This window comes from Rutidosis leptorrhynchoides, chromosome 2 (assembly GCF_046630445.1).
Source record: "Rutidosis leptorrhynchoides isolate AG116_Rl617_1_P2 chromosome 2, CSIRO_AGI_Rlap_v1, whole genome shotgun sequence".
Taxonomy (NCBI): Eukaryota; Viridiplantae; Streptophyta; class Magnoliopsida; order Asterales; family Asteraceae; genus Rutidosis; species Rutidosis leptorrhynchoides.
This window is the reverse complement of record NC_092334.1, coordinates 447,856,304-447,862,638: the sequence shown is the minus strand read 5'-3', so window position 1 is coordinate 447,862,638 and position 6,335 is coordinate 447,856,304. Positions and strand designations below refer to the sequence as shown.

The window sequence follows — 6,335 nt, the reverse complement described above, 5'->3', positions numbered from 1 at the left end:
AAAGGTGATATACTTGGTTTATGTCTTGATTCGAAACAGAATTTATAGCAGCATTATCACAGCTATTATTGGTGGCTTTTGGTGATTGTAAAGCAAACACAGCAGCAATAATTGTTGCTCGAATCAGCTGGGAATAAACAGAAACAGAATAGAAGTGGTAATAGTGGTGTATGGTTGTTTGATGGTATTAACAATTGCATAGTAGCAACAAATGGAATCGAGTCTGTAATGGTGTTGGTGGTTTGGGTCGAAGAAGAAGAATAATATGTGGTTATGGTAATCATGTTTTGAAAGTTTGGGTGGTGGTGATAGTGGTTTTCAAACGAAACAAGAAAGAAAATATATTGGGTGTTCTCGAGTAGTATGAAAACTTCTTTCAATGGTTTTAATGGTGGTTGTTAATATAAATAATGAGGATGTCTTGGAATGGGTATTTGAGCAGTAGAAGTTAACCAGGGAATCGATTTACAGTTGAAAGTGAAATGGAAATAGATAGATGGTTGTTTGATTGACAGATTGGGTTTATTTTTAACAGAAACAGATACACAGCAGCTGCAGTTACAGCAGGAGAAAGAAGAGGAAAAGAATAGAAGGTGGTGGTTTCTTGGCTTCAGGAAATGATGGCGATTGTGGTATAAGGAAGAGGTGATGTTTGATTTCTTTCTGTGTTTCATACGTATATAATATATATAGATTAGAGATATTGATAGATAGAGATGTTGATAGGTAGGGATGTTGATAGATAACAATATGTTTGATGATTGATACACGGATGCAAGAATATATCTTTTTCATATAGCAAGTTGTTGTTTTCATGGATACGGTGTTTTTAACTTTAATTCTACATCTTGTGAATTGTTGTCGGCCTAATTGATTTCATGATATATGTATATGTAAAGTTTATCATATTTATCATTAGGAGATCTCTTGACTTTGTCTATTTTATCCCATATTTTATGTATTTTAGATAGGGATCACAGTTAGCTTGTTACCTAAAATAGTGGTAACAATAAATTGTATATATACGTTTGTTTGGTGGAATGGTAAACACACAGAATCAATTTCCTGTGGTTTCGAATTTTCGATAAAGGGTGGTGATAGTGATGTTGGGTTTGGTAGTTCTCGACAGTAGTAAAACAAAGTGACTATGATTTAGCTTTGGTGTTGATCGAATAAGTAGTAAAAAGAACGAGAATAAAGAGTATATGTGTGAGTGGTTAATGTTCTAGGTAGTATGAATTAGTACAATATTAGAACGAATTGTAACTGAGAAAGTCAAGGTTTAATAGTGAGTGATTATTTAGGTGACCAATCAAACAATCAAGTACAGTAAAGCCAATTATCAAAGTTAGAATATGGACAGTTTCAAATAGTAATCAAAGTTTAATTAACGGATGAACGGAATGATTCATGTGGGTTCAGTTTGCTTTCAATCACAATCACTAGAATATTATGTGATTTTATAATTAATACGTGTGTATTGATTAGTTAGCCATTGATAGTGCTCCAAATGAACATATATTTAGGCACAATATCCTTTCAATATGTAAAGCTTTTAGTTGCAATTGTTCTATTTTTATGTAATATTCGTTTAAATAAATAAGTGCGAAGACAAAAGAAGAAAACGACAATTTGAAGATGCAAATGACCAAAAAGCTCAAAAGTACAAAGTACAATCCAAGTGGTTCAATTTATTGATAAGAAACGTCTAAAAGTTACAAGAGTACGAGCAGCGAAACGCAAAGTACAAGATATTAAATAGTACGAAAGGACGTTCGAAAATCCGGAACCGGGACATGAACCAACTATCAATGCGCAACGCAACGGAGCTAAAATTACAAGTCAACTATGCACATAAATATAATATAATATATAAATAATTCTTAAAATTATATATATATTATATTATATATTAATAAAACGTCGGCAAAACTAGAAAATAAAGTGATTGGGCTGGATCCAGCTGGCCATGCGATCGCATGGCCAGGAAGACCATTTTTCATGCGATCGCATGAAGCCAGAAACCTGGCCAGGTCCTATAAATTCAGCATTTTTCGACGAGTAAAAGACACCTTTTTCTTTTCCTTTCTATGTAACGTGTGTATATATATATATATATATATATATATATATATATATATATATATATATATATATATATATATATATATTTATAATATAATTTTAATTTTAAGTTAATAATAATAATAAGGTTATTTTAAGAATGTTTTACGGGTTTTAATTCGAAATTCTGTCAGTGCAACGCTACGCGATTAATCACCACTGTAAGCTATGTTCTTCCTTTTTAAATTAATGTCTCGTAACTAAGTTATTATTATGCATATTTAAGCCAAATTAATCGTGATGTTGGGCTAAAAATTAAGATTGGGTCATTAGATTTTGTACCATAATTAAGGTTTGGACAAAAGACCGACACTTGTGGACAATGGACTATTGACTATTAATAGATAGGGGGTATTGTCTAATCGAATGACAACTCATTAGAATCTGTCAAACCTATCTTCAAATTAGTTAATCTAATAATTATTAAAATAATTATGTATGTTTTATTTAGTGACGTTTATACGACATCTTTTACGATCATTTAATTAATTATTCGGGTTGGGTAATTGATTATTCATTCTGATCAAGTGGGTAAATTAATATTCATATCTCATTAAAACAGGGGTGGATTACATACACAGATAATTGGTGTAATTGTTAACAAAGTATTAAAACCTTGTTACAGTTCGAATCCCTAATTAGTTGGAATATTTGACTTCGGGAATAAGGTTAATTTGACGAGCATTTTATAATTATGACCGATGGACTATTATGGACAAAAACCAGATAGGTATCAAATAAACCAGGACAAAGGACAATTAACCCGGGTAACAATTAATTAAAATCAAAACTTCAAACATCATGATTACGGAAGTTTAAATAAGCATAATACTTTTATTTCATATTTCATCGTACCTTTATTTACTGTCATTTTAATTACTGCAATTTACTTTATCGCAATTTAAATTCTGTCATTTATATTATCGTCATTTATCTTTACGCTTAAAATATAAAATCTACAAACCGGTCATTAAACGGTAAAAACCCCCTTTTATAATAATATTACTATATATAATTATATATATTTTATATAAATATAGTTGTTTAAAAATATAGCGTTAAACTCAGCTAGCTCCCTGTGGAACGAACCGGACTTACTAAAAACTACACTACTATACGATTAGGTACACTGCCTATAAGTGTTGTAGCAAGGTTTAGGTATATCCACTCTATAAATAAATAAATAACTTGTGTAAAATTTTATCGTATTTAATAGTATTTCGCAATAAAAATAATAGTATTTTGTACCCCTCTGCTTTAACATCAAGTATTTTTGGCGCCGCTGCCGGGGAACCGAAGCGAAACGCTATAAAAAAATATATTAAGTTTTTAATCTATTTTTGTAAAAAAAAAATAGTTATTTCTATATTTTTAAGTATTTAAATTAAAAAGTTTATATTTTTATTTTTCGTTTGTTAAAAATTAAGATTAATAAGTAAATTTTTTTTATATATATAAGTTTTTATTACATATAAATTAAAAATAGAAAATTAAAAAAAAAGTAAAAATAATCGGGCCCAACTGTAGCAGCCCATCAGCTGGCCTGGATCCACAACCCATGTGATCGCATGGCCCAGAAGAGTTAAAACCATGCGACCGCATGACCTATTCTGACACATCAGGTCTGATCATGGTACTGCATTAATTATGGAGTATTAATAATTATTATTATTAGTAACCCTAATTAGGGTTTAATTATTTAATTAGTTTTTAATATTAGTTTTAGTTTTATTATTTAATTTGCAATATTAAGTTTTAATTAGTTTTATTATTTATAAAATTAATACTTTTATAAAATAAATAATATAAAAATAATATTTTTATAAAATTGTATTTTTATAACTTTAAGTTTTATTTTTTTTATTTTGTATCTTCTTATTAGTTAAAGCGTAATTTTATAATTTTTCATTCGTAATTAGTTTTAATCTACTATTTTGCCATAGTAGCTCTAGATTTTTAGACTTTGCCGTAAAATCTCTTAAGTACTTTTTCTTTAGATTAAAATTTAGGTGCTTTAGATTTTTGCGACGCCGTTTTAAGATTTTAGTACTTTTTAAGTTATTTCCGTTTTGGATATAGAATTCCTTTAAGCTTTAATACCTTTAGACGTAACTTTTAATTCTTAGTTTTTAGATTTTTAAGTTTCGACGCTTATTTTCTTATTTTTTTTATTTTTCGACTGTTTATTTTTCAACCTTTTATTTTTCGACCTTTTATTTTTCGACGTTTTTCGACGCGCTCTTTTTCTTTCTTATTTCTCGACGCTCTAGTTTTTAGGACATAGAATTTTCTATTTCTTCTCTAAAACTTCGACGAAAAATTATTTTAAGTGGTTAAACTGATAGACATCCAAATTTTCTGGTTCGTAGTAATAGTTGGATTTGTTAGTGGCAAGTTGTGGGCTTCTGATTTAAAGGGTCCTAGCTACCTGCTGCATCTATTGGCTATTCGAAACGTGGGCAAAATCAAAAAAGTCTATTAATTTGATAACTTATATAATTTTTTATCTTTTATAACTAATAGGATATTCTGTGAATGCACCGAGCAAAACGTTCACCACCTTTCATACGTTCACCTCCTGTAACTCGATCAAGACATCTAGCCAATATTGTCGCTGTTGATTTTTCTTTAGAATCGTCATCTAGTCGACCAAGTACTCCAAATCAAATTTCCGATAATCCATTTTTTGAACCCAACCTCACAATTGAGAATCCGGAGGATATTCAGGGACAATTCAGAGATCCTGAACCACTAATCATTCCCCCTGAACCACAAATTACTCATCCAAAGATTGTCGAGGAAGAAACCATTAAGTCAGAATCCTCTATTGATTCAGATTCAACAAATTCAATCATGGAAAATCTGGAACCTCTAAGTATGGAAGACCGAATGAGAGCTAAACGCACTGGCCAAGGTCACGCAATTACTCAACCAGACATTAATGCGCCAGATTATGAAATCAAAGGACAAATTCTACACATGGTAACTAATCAATGCCAATATAGTGGTACGCCGAAATCCAAACGAACATCTTCGAACCTTTAATAGGATTTGTACTCTATTTAAAATCAGAGAAGTTGAGGATGAACAGATCTATCTCATGTTGTTTCCCTGGAATTTAAAGGGAGAAGCCAAAGATTGGTTAGAATCGTTACCTGAAGGGGCGATTGATACATGGGATGTGTTAGTTGAAAAATTTCTTAAACAATTCTTTCCGGCATCTAAAGCCGTGAGACTTCAAGGAGAAATTGTTACGTTCACACAAAAGCCAAATGAAACTCTATATGAGGCGTGGACAAGATTCGAAAAATTGTTGAGAGGATGTCCTCAACACGGTTTAGATACTTATCAAATAGTACAAATATTCTACCAAGGATGCGACGTTGCTACACGAAAAGACATCGACATAACAGCTGGTCGTTCCATTATGAAAAAACCGCAACTGAAGCTCACAAAATTATTGATAACACAGCCTCCCACTCGCATGAGTCGCACCAGGAAAAATATATTTTTCGTTTATCTAAAGTGGCTAGAGCCGATTCTAGCCATGACTTTGATTCCGTTTCCGCAAAAATAGATGCTTTCGAGAGACGAATGGAAAAGATGAATAAAGATATTCATGCAATACGAATCAGTTGTGAGTAATGCGGTGGACCACACTTAACAAAAGATTGCCACATTGAGCAAACGATGGAACAACGTGAGAATGTTTCCTACATGAACCAAAGGCCGGGAAATAATTATCAAAATAATTATCAACCGCCAAGGCCAAACTTTAATCGAAATCAAAACATTCTTTACAATCCAAATGGACCCAACAATAACTCGTATAACCAACAAGGTCCGAATAACCAACCAACTCAAAACAACACTTTCAATCAATAAAGACCTAGCTTGTATAAACCACCACAACAAACCGAAGAGAAAAAGCCAAATCTGGAAGAAATGATGGCATGGCTAATGGAATCTCAGACACAATTTATTACATCTCAAACCCAAACAAATGAGAGGTTTGATCAGTCATTAAGAACTCAACAAGCTTCTATTTTGAATCTATAAAAACACGTAGGTACTCTTGCTAGCATGATGAGTGAGAGGGAACAAGGAAAGCGACCGAGTAATACTGAAGTAAATCCTCGGAATGAGAATGTTAATATGGTGTTAACAAATTCTGAAAAACCAGCACTAGAAGATGGGAAGGTTTTAGATGT

At 31.6% G+C, this 6,335-nt stretch overlaps 1 non-coding gene across 1 annotated transcript; it reads right to left on the bottom strand.

Annotated features, from left to right (window-relative positions):
• Window positions 1-5,356: 5,356 nt before the first annotated feature.
• On the bottom strand, window positions 5,357-5,463 carry LOC139895141 (small nucleolar RNA R71). Its single transcript, XR_011775605.1, has one exon. It is a non-coding gene; the product is annotated as a small nucleolar RNA R71 (small nucleolar RNA).
• Between the last annotated feature and the right edge of the window lie 872 nt (window positions 5,464-6,335).